Below are 15,284 nucleotides of genomic sequence, written 5' to 3'. Positions count from 1 at the left end.
TAGTCTTTCCTGTCATGCTTGTATTACTTATCAATTTGGATTCCTAGGAAATGTTATAGTTTCTGCTATAATTAGATATTTTGTATTAATATCAAAATCCAGTGCCTTATAAGTATTGTTTACTGATTTGATAATAGAGTGCTTTGTTTATGATTAGATCCTTTATTTATTCACTTGTGAATTTCACACATGATTTTGTTACTATACAGGTAGCTTCTCAATCTCATAATAGATAATTATGGTTCATTAATTTTTGGTATTTTATTTCAACATGATTATTTCACTAATTGTTGCAGAAGTGATAGTTTAGTTAAGGATATTACTTTTTGTCTGAATGAGTTCTTGCAATTGAAAAATGGAAGCAATCCATACTCTCATGCCCCTGGAATTAGCACCTTTATCATTCATTTATCTGATTTGTCACATTATGCCTTAGAATATGAGAATATAAATTTTGGAATATTGAGAGAGAGGTGTGAAAGTTTTGTTGTAGATTATGTACACTGGAGGTTGTTGTGCTGTATTCGTTGTTCTTTGTAAATTGAAGTTCATATGCACACACAAATCTGGGGTGATTAGACGATTCTGAAGAATTTTGACATTTAAAAAAAGTTACTACTATTAGGCCTACCTTTCTTTTTTCTTGTTTGGTATTGTAGACCTCACATTTAAAGAATTCTTCAATGATTCAAGTGATTACCATTTATTATAATCACTTTTTAAAGTTAAAAAATTGCTTGTAGCAAAGTGTTCATGCTTATGGCAAATTATTCATATAGTAAAATAAGGTAGTTTAACAAATGTAAATCTCCCTTCAATCTCAGACTTACAGCATTTCGCCCAGATAAAATCATGAATTCTAATTTTTCACGTTTTCTTAATTCTAATTTTTCACGTTTTCTCCTAGAAATAGTCTATGCCTCTCAACACATATGTGCATTTATGATTTTTCGTTTTTTATTCCTTGCTGTTTTCACCAACTGTGCCTGAAGATTATTCTGTAGGTGCTTGTGTTTATCTACTGTGTTCTTTTTACATACTGCATAAAATGTTGTGTATGGGCCTATCTTAATTTAATTAATCCCATATTAATGGCTATTTAGATTAGTTCTAGTCTTTTGCTTGTTTAAGAATTGCTGTGGTGAACATGACTCTATATATGCTGTGTTTCACAAATTCTACAAGTAAAATTCCTGGATAAAATGCTGTGTACATTTACAAATTTTAACGATAGTATGAAATTGCATTCTGATGAATTTGTATCAATTTATAGTGTCACAAAGAATATATATGAATATCTGTTTTCCCAAAATCTTTGCCCACCTCAGAGGTGAAAATGGTAAATCATTGTTGTTATAATTTTTGCTTTTTGAATACAGAGTGAGATTGAGCACATTTTCTTATATTCACAGGCAATTTTATTTTACTTTCCTTTTTAAAAATAATTTTAACTCTTATTTTATATTCAGGGGGTACATGTGCAGGATTGTTACATGGGTATGTTACATGATTCTGAGGTTTGGGATGCAAATGATCCCATCATCCAGGTGACGATGAGCATAGTACCTGACCATTAGTTTTTTAATCCTTACCCTCTTCCCTCCCTCTGTTCTCTATTAGCCCCTAGTGACTATTCCCATCTTTGTGTCCAAGAATATCCAGTATTTAGCTCCCACTTATAAGTGAGAATATGCAATATTTAATTTTCTGTTCCTGCATTAATTTGCTTAGGATAATGGCCTCCAGCTGCATCCATGTTACTGCAAAGGGTATGATTGATTGATTGATTGATTGACTGATTGATTTGAGACAGAGTTTCGGTCTTGTTGCCCAGGCTGGAGTGCAATGACGCAATCTTGGCTCACTGCACTGTCTGCCTCTCGAGTTCAAGCAGTTCTCCTGCCTCAGCCTTCCGAGTATCTGGGATTACAGGCGCCCACCACGCCTAGCTAATTTTTGTATTTTTAGTAGAGATGGGGTTTCGCCATGTTGGCCAGGCTAGTCTCAAACTCCTGACCTCAGGTAATCCACCCACCTCGGCCCCCCAAAGTGCTAGGATTACAGGTGTGAGCCACCGTGCCCGGCCAGGATATGATTTTTTAAAATTATGGTTGCATAGTATTCCATGGTGTATATGTACCACATTTTCTTTATCCAATCCACTGTTGGTGGGCACCTAGATTGATTCCATGTCTTCGCTATTGTAAACAGTGCTGTGATGCACATAAAAGTGCATATGTCTTTTGGGGGAAATGATTTCTTTTCTTTTGGATTTAAACCTAGTAATGTGATTGCTGAGTAGAATGGTAGTTCTGTTTTAAGTTATTTGAGAATTCTCCGAACTGCTTTCTACAGTGGCTGAACTAATTTACATTCTTACCAACAGTGTATAAGTGTTCTGTTTTCTCCACAGCCTTGCCAGCATCTCTTTGGGTTTTTTTTTTTTTTTGGCTTTTTAGTAATAGTCATGTTGATTCATGTGAGATGGTATCTTATTGTGGTTTCGTTAGTGTTATGAGCATTTTTTCATATGTTTGTCAGCCTCTTGCATGTCTTTTTATTTTTATTTTTTTGAGACAGAGTTTCACTCTTGTTGCCCTGGCTGGAGTGTGATGGTGCGATCTCAGCCCACTGCAATCTCTGCCTTCTGGGTTCATGTGATTCTCCTGCCTCAGACTCCCCAGTAGCTGGGATTACAGGTGCCCGCGACCATGCCCAGCTAATTTTTGTATTTTTAGTAGAGACGAGATTTCACTATGTTGGACAGGCTGGTCTTGATCTCAGGTGATCCGCCTGCCTCAGCCTTCCAAAGTGCTGGGATTACAGGTGTGAGCCACCATGCCTGGCCCATATGTCTTCTTTTGAGAAGTGTATGTTCATGTTCTTTGCCCACTTTTTAATGGGGTTATTTGTTTTTTGGTTGTTGATTTCTTTAAGTTCCTTATAGATTCTGGGTATTAGATCTTTGTCAGATGCATAGTTTGTGAATATTTTCTTCCATTGCGCAGGTTGTCTATTTATTCTGTTGATAGTTTCTTTTGCTGTGCAGAAGCTCGTTAGTTAAATTAAGTCCCACTCATCAATTTTTGTTACAGTTGCTTTTGAGAACGTAGTCATGAGTTATTTCCCGAGGCAGATGTCCAGAATGGTGTTTTAGGTTTTCTTATAGGATTTTCATAGTTTGAGGTCTTATATTTAATTCTTTAATCCATTCTGACTTACTTTTTGTGTACGGTGAAAGACAGGGTTTCAGTTTTGTTCTTCTGCATATGGCTAGCCAGTTATCACAGCAGCATTTATTGAATAGGTAGTCCTTTCTCCATTGCTTATTTTTGTTTGACTTTGTCAAAATTCAGATGGCTGTAGGTGTGCAGCTTTATTTCTTGGTTCTCTTAGTCTGTTCTGTTGGTCTATGTGTCTATTTTTGTACCAGTACCATGCTGTTTTGGTTACTGTAGCCTAGTAATATAGTTTGAAGTCTGGTAATATGATGCCTCTGGCTTTGTGCTTTTCGCTTAGGATTGCTTTGGCTCTTTGGGCTCTTTTCTGATTCCATGTGAATTTTAGAATAGTTTTTTCTAAGCCTGTGAAAAAGGACATTGGTAGTTTGGTAGGAATATTATTGAATCTGTAAATTGCTTTGGGCAGTATGGCTATTATAATGATATTGACTCATCCAATTTATGAGCATGAGATGTTCTTCCATTTGTTTGTGTCACTCATTATTTCTTTTAGCCATGTTTTGTGGCTCTCCTTGTAGAGATCTTTCACCTTCTTGGTTAGATGTGTATACCTAAGTATTTCATTTTTTGTGCCTATTGTAAATGATGCTGTGTTCTTGTTTTGGCTCTCAGCTTGAGAGTCATTTGAGTTTGTATTTTGAAACTTTACTGAAATTGTTTGTGTTCCAGGAACCTTTTGGCAGTCTTTAGTGTTTTCTAGGTATAGGATCATATCGTCTGTGAGGAGAGATACTTTGACATCTTTTTCTATTTGGATATCATTTATTTCTTTCTCTTGACTGATTGCTCTTCCAAGGACTTCCAGTACTACGTTTAATAGGAACGATGAGAGTGGGCATCCTCGTCTTATTCCAGTTCTCAAGGGAAGTGCTTCCAGCTTTCCTCCATTCAGTATGATGTTGGCCGTGGGCTTGTCATAGATAGCTCTTATTATTTTGAGGTATGCCTAGTTTCTTGTGGATTTTTATCATGAAGGGATGCTGGATCTTATTGATGGCTTTTTCCATGTCTATTGAGATGATCATATGGTTTTTGTTTTTAGTTCTGTTTATATGATGAATCACACTTATTTATCGACGTTGACAAACATTGAATCCCAGAAATAAAGCCTACTTGATCTTGCCAAAGTAACTTTCTGATGTGCTTGATTTGGTTTGCTGGTATTTTGTTGGGAATTTTTGTGTCTATGTTCATTAGAGATATTGGCCTATAGTTTTCATGTTCTGTTGTTTCTTTGCCAGGTTTTGCTATCAGGGTGATGCTGGCTTCATAGAGTTATGGAGGAGTCCCTCCTCTTCAGTGTTTTGAAACAGTTTCAGTAGAATTGGTACCAGCTCTTCTTTTTATGTCTGGCAGACTTCAGCTGTGAAACTGTCTGTTCTGGGTTTTTTTGTTTGTTTGTTTTTGTTTGTTTGTTTGTTGTTAAGTTTTTTTCATTGTTGTTGTTTGTTTTTTTAATTACTGATTTAATTTTGGAACTCAATATTTGTCTGTTCCGGGTTTCAGTTTCTTCCCGATTCAATCTTGGGAGGTTGTGTGTTTCCAGGAAACTTATATATCTCCTCTATATTTTGTAGTTGGTTTGCACAGAAGTATACATAACAATCTCTGAGGATCTTTTGTTTTTCTGCAGGATCATTTGTAATGTCACCTTTGTTGTTTTTTATTGTGCTTATTTGGATGGCCTCTTTTTTTCTTTTTTAATGTAGGTAGTAGTCCATTTATCTTGTTTATGCATTCATATAATCAACTTTTGGTTTAGTTAATTCTTTGTGTGGATTTTTGGGTATCAATGTCATTCAGTTCTTCTCTGGTTTTATTCATTTCCTGTGCTAGCTTTTGCAATGATTTGCTCTTGTTTTTCTGCTGCCTCTAGGTGTGAAGCTAGATCTTTAATTTGAGATTTTTCTAACTTTTTCAGGTAGGCCTTTAGTGCTATTAACTTCCCTTTTACTACTGCTTTTGCTGCATCCCCAAGATTTTGGTATGTCGTGTCTCTTTTCATTTATTCCAAAAAATTTTTGATTTCTGTAAAGCATAAAATTTCTTTTTCTGTAAACTTCTCCCTCCATTTCTTTGAAAATTTTCTATTGAGCATTTACTCTTTAGATTTTGGAATTATTTGAATTGAATGCTACAAGAATCATAGATTTTATATAATTTTAGAGTTAGTCTGGATCTTAGAAGTTATTAAGCACAGACTCTTTATTTTACCAATGAAGAAACTGAAGTAAGAGACAGTGAGGTAAGTGTAAAACCCATTAAAGATAGCGTGGTATAGTACGAAAAGCCAGAGGAAATAAATTCGCACATACTTGCATTCCAGCTGTGATACTTGTAACCTCGGAGACTGAATTTTCTCATGCATAAAATGAATAGACTAATGTTTACCTGGTAGTATTGTGAGAATTAAACAAGGTTATATATTTAAAGCACTCGGCACATTGGTATCCCTTTCATTTAACCTGATGCTGTGTGTGTGTGTGTGTGTGTGTGTGTGTGTGTCTTAGTTATTGATGCTTCAGTACAACTGTTAATTCAGCAAAATTTACTGCTCTTCTTTTCAGCACTTGGTAGAGCTAATCAGTCAGAATTGAAGCAATTCTTACTGCAGCTGCCAAAACCTAATCAAACCAAATCAAAACCAAACAAAATTCATATAAAACCTCTCATGTATGTATTGCTGAGAAAGCTTTATTTTCATTCCTCTTAACTTTGATTCTTTGATTTTTCTATTTCACACTACTACGACTTCCCTAATTGTGGATATTTAAGTAGAAATTTGGAAAGGATCACCTTTCAGTACCATGACTTTTACTAAAATTTACTTCTGAAAGGACATATACAGGATCAATTATGCATCATAGCCTATTTCAGACATACATACCATAGGTAAAATAAATTTTAATGTTACTAAACTGCCATTCTTTTGTAACCCGCAGTAACTATTGATTGATGTTACTGTAATCGCTGAAGTTCCTTGTCATTCGCAGTGCCTTGATTCATAATGTGGTCAATAGGTGGCAGGTTTAGTAAGAAATCAGCAGGAGGGTCTGCTTTCATCAAACTTAAACTTCATCGCCCTGGTTTTCTTATCTCTAGGGTACCTTTTTCCCCCATTTTGCTGTTCATTGCAGCTCACTCAGCTGCATTCTGGAAGGAGCATCATTCCTGTTTTTGCTAATACCTATTTCCAAACCTCTTAGACCAGTGTTCTAAAACCTCTGACTCTTTTTCACTACTGCAAGAACATAGGAGAGCTCATGCCTCTGTCCTCGCTAAGTGTACTGTAAAGCACTACAAGTCTATTTTTCAGGAAGTTGTTTAAGAGCTAAATAAGAGCTTTAAAATACACTAGTTCTGATATCTATAATATTTAAATGTTCAAATATTTAATACATGAAGGTAGCATAAAATTATACTTCCTATTTAAATTACTGTTAGAGTTTTAGATAAAATTATTTTATTGTGTTATTTAAAAACAGATCATTTCTGTTTTAGGAAAGAATGGATCTCTCATTTCATTTAGGTTAAGTTTGTATGGTACCTATTGTGTGCGAGGTTCTATACTAAATGGGAGGGAAAGAAATGAATAAGATCTTGTCCAGGTACCAGGGAACTCACAACCTACTGAGAGAGGTAGGAGGATGCCCAGTATATTTAGTCAAGTTGTAGTAATGTTAGAGTAAATATTTTTTTAAAGCCATTGAGGTACAAAAACAAATAATTAATTTTGAGTATGGTCAATGGAGATCCTAGAGGTAGTATAATTAGAGTTGGGGCTTGAAATTTTAATAGAATTTCTGTAGGGGAAGAAGGAAGGAAAGATGGCATTCTAGCTAGAGAATACCATTAGTAAAATGTTAAAAGAAAAACTGGAGACAAATCAAATTTAACAGAATTCATTTGAGCAAGGAATCATTCATTAATTGGTCAGCATTCAGAACCAGCAGGGTTTCAGTGTGAGCCTCAACCTTTTATAGTATGAACACGGGAACAAAGTAGAAAAATCGTCTAATTGTCTACAGATAGTCATTTATCTCATTTGGGCGTGGTGTGATGAGGCATTTGCCTTGTTTGGGAATAGGCTCATCAGTTGGCTGCCTACAATTGGCTGAAGTTTGGCTGTGATTGGCTGAAGCTTAGCTGTTTAAAATACACAGTTGGCGTTTCATCTCTGTGTAGGCCTCTGCATCCGTGGATTCAACCAACCATGGACAGAAAATATTTGAAAAAAAAAAAATAATAATAATATACTGGGCATGGTGACTCATGCCTATAATCTCAGCACTTTGGGAGGCCAAGGTGGGAGGATCATTTGGACTCAGGACTTTGAGACCAGCCTGGGCAACGTGGTGAGACCCCATCCCTGCAGAAAGTAAAAAAATTAACTGGGTGTGGTGATAATGCACCTGGAGTCCCAGTTACTTGGGAGGCTGAAGTGGGAGGGTCACTTGAACCTGGGAAGCTGAGGCTGCAGTGAGCCATGATTGTGCTCCTGCACTCCAGCCAGGATGACAGGGTCCCAAAAGAAAGAAATGTAAAAAATACAGTATAACAACTATTTACATAGTATTTACATTAATGGCAGAAACTGCAATTACTTTTGCATCAACATAATATTTAGGTATTATAACGAATCTAGAGATGATTTAAAGTATATGGGAGGATGTGCATAGCTTCTATATGAATATTATGCCATTTTATATCAGGTATTTGAATATTTTCTTTTTTTTTGTTTTTGTTTTTGAGACGGAGTTTCGCTCTTGTTGCCCAGGCTGGCGGGCAATGGCATGATCTCAGCTCACCGCAACCTCCACCTCCTTGGTTCAAGTGATTCTCCTGCCTCAGCCTCCTGAGTAGCTGGGATTACAGGCATGCGCCACCACGCCCGGCTAATTTTGTATTTTTGGTAGAGACAGGGTTTCTCCACATTGGTCAGGCTGGTCTTGAACTCCCGACCTCAGGTGATCTGCCCACCTCATCCTCCTAAAGTGCTGGGATTACAGGCATGATCCACTGCACCTGACCAAATATTTGTATATTTTGGTATCCGCAAGTACTCCTGGAACCAATCCGCGGTTGATAATAAGGGATGACTGTACTCCGTCTTTAGGTTTCCATTTGTTAAGTTGGAACTTAAAGTTTGGAGACAGGCTTGGGCCAATGATCTACTGTTCATTTAATTTATTAATAAGGAGGAGTGAAAGGCATACTGCATTGAAGGCACAGGCAGTCAGCCTTGGGTCAGGACTCTGGAATGAAGAGACTTTGTGGCATAGGTGGTAAGGAAACTTCACACTGAAGAATTAGGGTTTTATTCTTTAAGCATTAGTGGTTTAGTAATTTGGTGATTAGCCCTTGAATAGACCTTTGGGGACAGATAGGTGATGGGAATATATAGATAGGTAATAGATCATTGATTGTGAGTAAGTATCAGTAGACTAGGTAAGATATGATGATATCCTGACTAGTATGAATTCCTAATCTGCATCTCTAAGGTCTATTCTAGTTCCCAAATCTTGTACCTTCATGCTTATGACATTTACGTTCTACTCACAAGCCATAATAATGTCATATTACAAAATATATTTCAAAATACTCTCTGAATTCATGAAATATATATGTTAGAAACAGCTGGAGACTATCCTGTTAGTAGCTTTGAATATGTATCATATATGTAAGTGTTGGAATTTGTATATATGTTCTAGTTTTGTTTATTATTCGATTTGATGATATTTGGGGGCATATAACCATCAAGGCTAGAATGGTAGTGTCATTCTCCTTTAAAAACTATAGTAATTATAGACAATAATGATATTATATAAGATTTAAAGTAATGATGGTTCATATTAACTAAATTTGAAATAATAATAAAATATGTAGCTTATAACTGCTAATTCTAATTAGAATTTCTAGGGTTCTCTAGAGGCTTCAGGAAGAACAAAGATAGTGTGGGTAGAAGTTGTAAGCAATTTCTTTGCTTTTAATGTTGCTTGGAGGAAATATAATAAATAAACATAAGAGCTTAATAAAATTTAGCTTCTTTAATAATATATTTCTGTAGTGCAATTTAGCTTTAATAATAACAGAAAATAGAGGTGTTATAAATATTTGAAATACATATAAATGTCATTTTGCAGTGCTTGAAATATTGGACATAGCTTCAACCTTATGGTGTAACTGAGTTTGAAGATGTGTATATGTAAAAGCACTTTTTCTTTAGGATCATATTTTAATGTGTGTTTCTTAGTCTTAGAGTCAACTGGCTGCTTCTGAAGATACCCACCCTTGCTTGGTTGCTCAGTACAGTCTTCTCTGTTTAGTGAACTAATGAAAAGACAAAAGAGTGGTAAAGTGTAATTCATCTTTGTCTTCATAATATAGAAATTTTTGCAATTGACTTGAAATTAATGAGATGTCAGTCTCAGAGTGCACAGCCCTTATAAGATGGTGCTAACGTGTCCAGAGAGAGTTCATGTCCTAACAAATAATTTGTCATCTTAATGGCACAACATGCATCCTTCTGTAGTATAAGCTTTAATGTATACGGTAACAAACCAGGAAGACTTAATTCTTTCAGGCAGCAAACTAAAAGCCATACTTAAGTGTCTCAGTGTGTTTGGGCTGCTATCACAAAATACCATAAATTGGGTAGCTTATAAACAACAGAAATTTATTTCTCACACTTCTGGAGACTAAGAATCCAATATCAAAATACTGGTATATTTGGTGTCTTGTGAGGGCCTACTTTCTGGATTATGGAGGGTCGCTTCTTTCTGTAACTTCACCTGTTGGAAGTGGTGAGCTCTGTTTCTGGAGTCTTTGTTATAAGAGCACTAATACAATCATGAAGGGTCTGCCCTGATGACATAATCACCTCTCAAAGGCCCCACCTCCTGATACCATCACCTTGTGTGTAGGTTGGAACATATGAATTTAAGGGGGGACATAAACATTCAGTCCATTGCAGTACGTGTACATAATTTTCCCTCCCTTCCTTCCTTCCTTCCTTCCTTCCTTCCTTCCTTCCTTCCTTCCTTCCTTCCTTCCTTCCTTCCTTCCTTCCTTCCTTCCTTCCTTCCTTCTGTTTTCCTTTCCTTTCCTTCTTTCTCTTTCTCTCTCTCTCCCTTTCTCTCTCTCTCTCTCTCACACACACTCTGTCACCCAGGCTGGAGTGCAGTGACATGATTGCAGCTCACTGCAGCCTGGACCTCCCAGGGTAATGTGATCCTCCCACCTCAACCTCCCCGGTAGCTGGGACTATAAGTGTGCACCACCACACCTGGCTAATTTTTTGTAGGAATAGGGTTTCACCATGTTGCCCAAGGTGATCTCAAACTTCTGGGCTCAAGCAATCCACCTGCCTTGGTCTCCCAAAGTGCTAGGATTACAGGCATAAGCCACTGTGCCTGGCCCATAATTTCATTATTTTAATTATATCTAAAGTTTTTCGGATTTCTGAATAAAAATTATTATTTTTGTATATCACTTTACCAAAGCCTTTTTTTTCCTTATGGACATTTTAAGTGTTTCAACTTATGATGGCACACATTCATTTCCAGTTGTCATTTTCTAGCATTAATCACCTCCTTTATGTAAAAGAAGGAACAAGGGATGTTTCAGCCAGAGATACATGGCATTGTTTAATTATAAGTCACCAATTATAGAGAGAAAGAGAGTATCTTCTGCCTTCTAAACAAATAGACTTCAAAATAGCTCCATCTTTACATATTGATGATATGTGGTGATTTTACTACTTCTATTAATATAATACCATCTTTACAACATCTAGTAACAGCAATAATAGTAATAATTATAATTAAAACAATAATAGCACATTTATTAAACATTATATCCCAAGAGCTATGATAATTATTTTAAATCCATATCATACCAACCTCATACCAAACCCTAGGTACTTGTATTGTTGTTTTATCAGTTAAGAAACTGAGACTATGGGAGATTAAGCAATATTTTATTTACATATCTAGTAAGTGGCAAAATGGTCATTTGAGCCCAAGTTTGTTCTTAATCACTTCTGTATGCTGTAACAATGACTTTTAATAGCTTCTATGCCCTTAGTAATTTGTGCATTTTGTTGCACAGTTAACTGATTCCTTTTTCATATGGTTAATCATATAGTTCCACATGTATCGTATTGTCTTGTGAAATATGTACTCCTATTATCCTGACACTAAAGACAGTTCTTCAGAGCTCAAACCAAAACTAGGAAGCTGTACATTATCCGTGGAAAGAAATAAGTTTCTTTCTATAACTTCGATTTTTTAAGGCATTTTCTATGTAGAATCCGTCAGTGTAAAACATTGCCATGACTTGAAGTCTGTCTTTTCTAATAATGAGTGAAGGAGTGTGGTCTTCATGTCATTAGGCATTTGGTAATGATATATTAATATAGTTGAGATGCATGAAGTAATGAAATCAATTTTTCACTTGGACTCTTTTGAAGTTAGCTTCATAACATTATAGATACCTTGTGTTATTTTAATATGACACTTTTAGCTAAGAGTTAGTGAGACTGCCTTTCCCCCATTTCAGTGATTTTTGCTAATAAATATACAGATTAAGCACAATAACAAGTGTTCTGTTCATAGCATTTCTAAGTCATATAGCTTCTCATTCATATTTGGAACATTATTCTGAGTAAATTAGTTTTTTGTTTTGTTTTGTTTTGTTTTTTTAACACAGAGTGTTGCTCTGTTGCCCAGGATGGAGTGCAGTGGCATAATCTCAGCTCACTGCAACCTACGCCTCCCAGGTTCAAGCGATTCTCCTGCCTCACCCTCCCAAGTAGCTGGGATTATAGGTGCGTACCACCATGCCCAGCTAATTTTTGTATTTTTAGTAGAGATGGCGTTTCACCATGTTGGCCAGGCTGGTCTCAAATTCCTGACCTCAGGTAATTCACCCACCTCAGCCTCCCAAAGTCCTGGGATTACAGGCGTGAGCCACCGCACCTGGCCAGTAGATTAGTTTTATATTAGCAAATAGAAATTGTTTACATTGAAATCCAGGGGGAAATTGTAACATTGCTGTATAAAACTACAAGGAGCTGTGCTTTGTTCTTACTGGATATTTATGGCAGTTAAACCAGTTCCAGAGTATATCTTGCATGATAAAAGAACAAGAGATTTGTCTGATTTAAGAAATTAATTTAGAGAGGTTCAAATCTGGTAGCTTTCTGAAGCATTATATACAGGTAATCTTCCATTTAGTCAGTTAATCCTTGTTGGTGAGACAAATTTAATGCATTCTTTTCAAACTGTATTTCAGTAATTTGTGTTCATTACTCAGTTTTGCCTAAAGATAGCCCCATTTATATTATTATTATTATTACAGTAATCACTAATGTTATTTTTAAAACAATTCTTATCATCTTGTGAAGTAAGTGTGCTGATTCAACAAGCTAAATTTTGTTATTAGGTGTCCGGCAAACACCTAATGGGAGATGTCCCAGGAAATTCAAAATTATAACAGAAAAATATCTTGTCTATTTTAATGCATGCCTCTAGGAATACAACTGCACTTGAAAACAGATTAACATTTTGTGTATGACTATCATGTTGGAAGAACTTTAAGTTTTTATTTTATTGTTGTGAATAATATTAATTACCTATAGCTGCATAACCCAATATCCCAAAATTTAGCAATTAAGAGAACACTCATTTATTTTCTCACAGATTCAGGAATCTTGACAGATCTCAGCTCAGTCCTCTGTTTCAAAGTCCCTCACAAGACTGCATGTAAGATGTTGTCAGGGTTGTGGTCCTGTGTGAAGGCTTGACTGGTGAATGATTTGTTCCTAAGCTCATTCATATGATTGGCAGGATTCAGTTCCTCCAGAGCGATTGGACTGAGGGCCTTCATTCTTGGGTGTTTGTTGTCCAGAACCCACCCTTGGTTCCTTGCTCATGGACCTCTCAGTAGGGCAGCTCATAAAAGTCCATTTGCTTCAAAAAAGTCCATTCTGACTTCAACAGAATCCTAATTGGTCTTTCTGCCTTCTCTCCTGTTTTGTGGTGATCATGGCATTCGCATGTTTGGAACATTTCACTGACTACCTCTTATCTTCAGGAGGAGATTGAAACTCCTTCTCATGTGTTTCAAGGTTATTTACCATTTCACTCCCACTAAATTGTACTTAGACTGAACTCTTTTGTTCCTGGAACAGAGACACTTAAAAGACTTGGGGACTTCTCCCTGAACACACTTTAATTTAACCAGTTCTTCATTTGGCTTGTATTAAATGACACTTCCGTCAGAATACAGTCTTAACAATTTACTATCATTGTCTTTACTCATTCATATCCCTCATTAGACACCGAACTTGCAGGAAGGAGAAACCATTTCTGTTTACTATTGTTTTCTCTCATGTTCCACAGCTTCTGGGAAATATAAGTATGTAACACACAAATGAGTTACAGTTATATATACTTAGTTTCATTGCACCAAGGCAAGTACAATAAGGTATGAGTACTAATCCATAATTATTTAGTCATACAGTAATGAAACAGGAAATTTTCCCAGACTCCTTCACTGGCGGGAACTGGAATGAGGGCACTGGAGCTAGTTAGCTGCTTTGACTGGATGCAATTGCTTGGGTCTGCTGCGCTCCACCCCTTGCAGGAAGGGGAGCACAGCTGATTGGGTGCAGGAGCCAGGGCAAGTACTTCTGAGTGTCAGTAGAAGCAAAACTTTGGTGCGGGCCCTGCAGCAGCATCTAGGGGGGAGTACCCACAACCCCCGAAGCCCCAGAAGGAGTGTTACAGGCAAAGCTCTTATAGCTTTGCCGTCTGCAGATGGCTTAAGTGTTTACCAGCTCAGTAGACGCTGTTCCTTTTCACGAGGGCAGAGAGTCAGTGTAACAGCTTTCTGTACCCTGAACTCTTGTCTGGCATCCAGGAAAAATCAGGTCACACAATTGAATTTAAGGATAGTAAATGTAGGTGATGTTATTGCCAATGGAAGTGGCTCTTCGCAGGAAGGAAAGCTGGAAAGGGGATGTAGCAGGAAGGTCTTCCTCCCCTGAAGTCCATTTCTAAAGTCCCGCCATCAAGCCGTCCCTCTGAAGTCAAGCTGCTTCTCTTCAACGTTCAGCTGCTGCTTCTCCTCTCCTCTTCTCTGCTCTCTGTCACTGGAACCTAGGGTTTTTATGGGTACAGGGTGGAGGGCAGGGTGGGTCAGAGTTGGTTTTGGGAAAAACAACTTTCAAGTGGGAAAACGGGGATGTAAAGTTTTCACTGTGGGCCACGGCTCCCTGCTTGAAGGTGGAGCCCTCGCCAGGGACCTTGCCCTTTTCTGCCTAGAGTTTCTCTGTCTCCTATCGCTATCAGTAGGAACTCACCATCTTTAGTAATTCATTCAGTGTGTGTGTGTATATATGTATGTATATTTATAGAATATGAATCTGTTTCTTGAAAAATACTTCTTATTACTCATTAAATACCAGAGATCTGTATAATTGAGTCTGGCTGTGGCCATTTGCTAATGTTAATTTGTACACTTATGTTCCCATGATTTAGTAAATCACTTCATTTGGGTGTTTTTTAAAAATGTATACAGTGGGCCGGGTACAGTGGCTCATGCCTGTAATCCCAGCGCTTTGAGAGGCCAAGGTGGGCAGATTGCATGAGACCATGAGTTCAAGACCAGCCTGGGAAACATGGTGAAACCCCATCTCTACAAAAAAAAGAAAAAAAAAAAAAGGCCAGGCATGGTGGCATGCACCTGTGGTCCCACCTACTTGGAAGACTGAGGTGGAAAGATCACCTGAACCCAGGGAGGTTGAGGCTGCGGTGAGCTGTGATCATGCCACTACAATGTAGCCTTGATGACAGAGTGAGACCCTATCTTAGGGGGGAAAAAAGTGTATACATAATCACATATTTTCTTTAAAGTTTTCAAATGTGAAACTTAGATTTTTTTTTTGTTTGTTTCAAAAGTGGTCGTGGTTGATTTAGTCAATAAAGTTTTAAAATGTATGGTTGGCCTACTTAAATAAACAACTTTAGTGGGCTGAAA

General features: G+C 37.1%; 1 protein-coding gene across 8 annotated transcripts in view; it reads left to right on the top strand.

Moving 5' to 3' along the window:
• The window catches only part of DIAPH2 (diaphanous related formin 2), a 914,469-nt gene that overhangs the window by 272,934 nt on the left and 626,251 nt on the right, over positions 1-15,284 (top strand). The gene's annotated exons all lie outside the window — the stretch shown is intronic.

The sequence above is a fragment of the Papio anubis genome, chromosome X, assembly GCF_008728515.1.
Source record: "Papio anubis isolate 15944 chromosome X, Panubis1.0, whole genome shotgun sequence".
Lineage (NCBI taxonomy): Eukaryota > Metazoa > Chordata > Mammalia > Primates > Cercopithecidae > Papio > Papio anubis.
The sequence above is the reverse complement of the archived record's forward strand: the minus strand, read 5'-3'. Positions and strand labels throughout refer to the sequence as shown.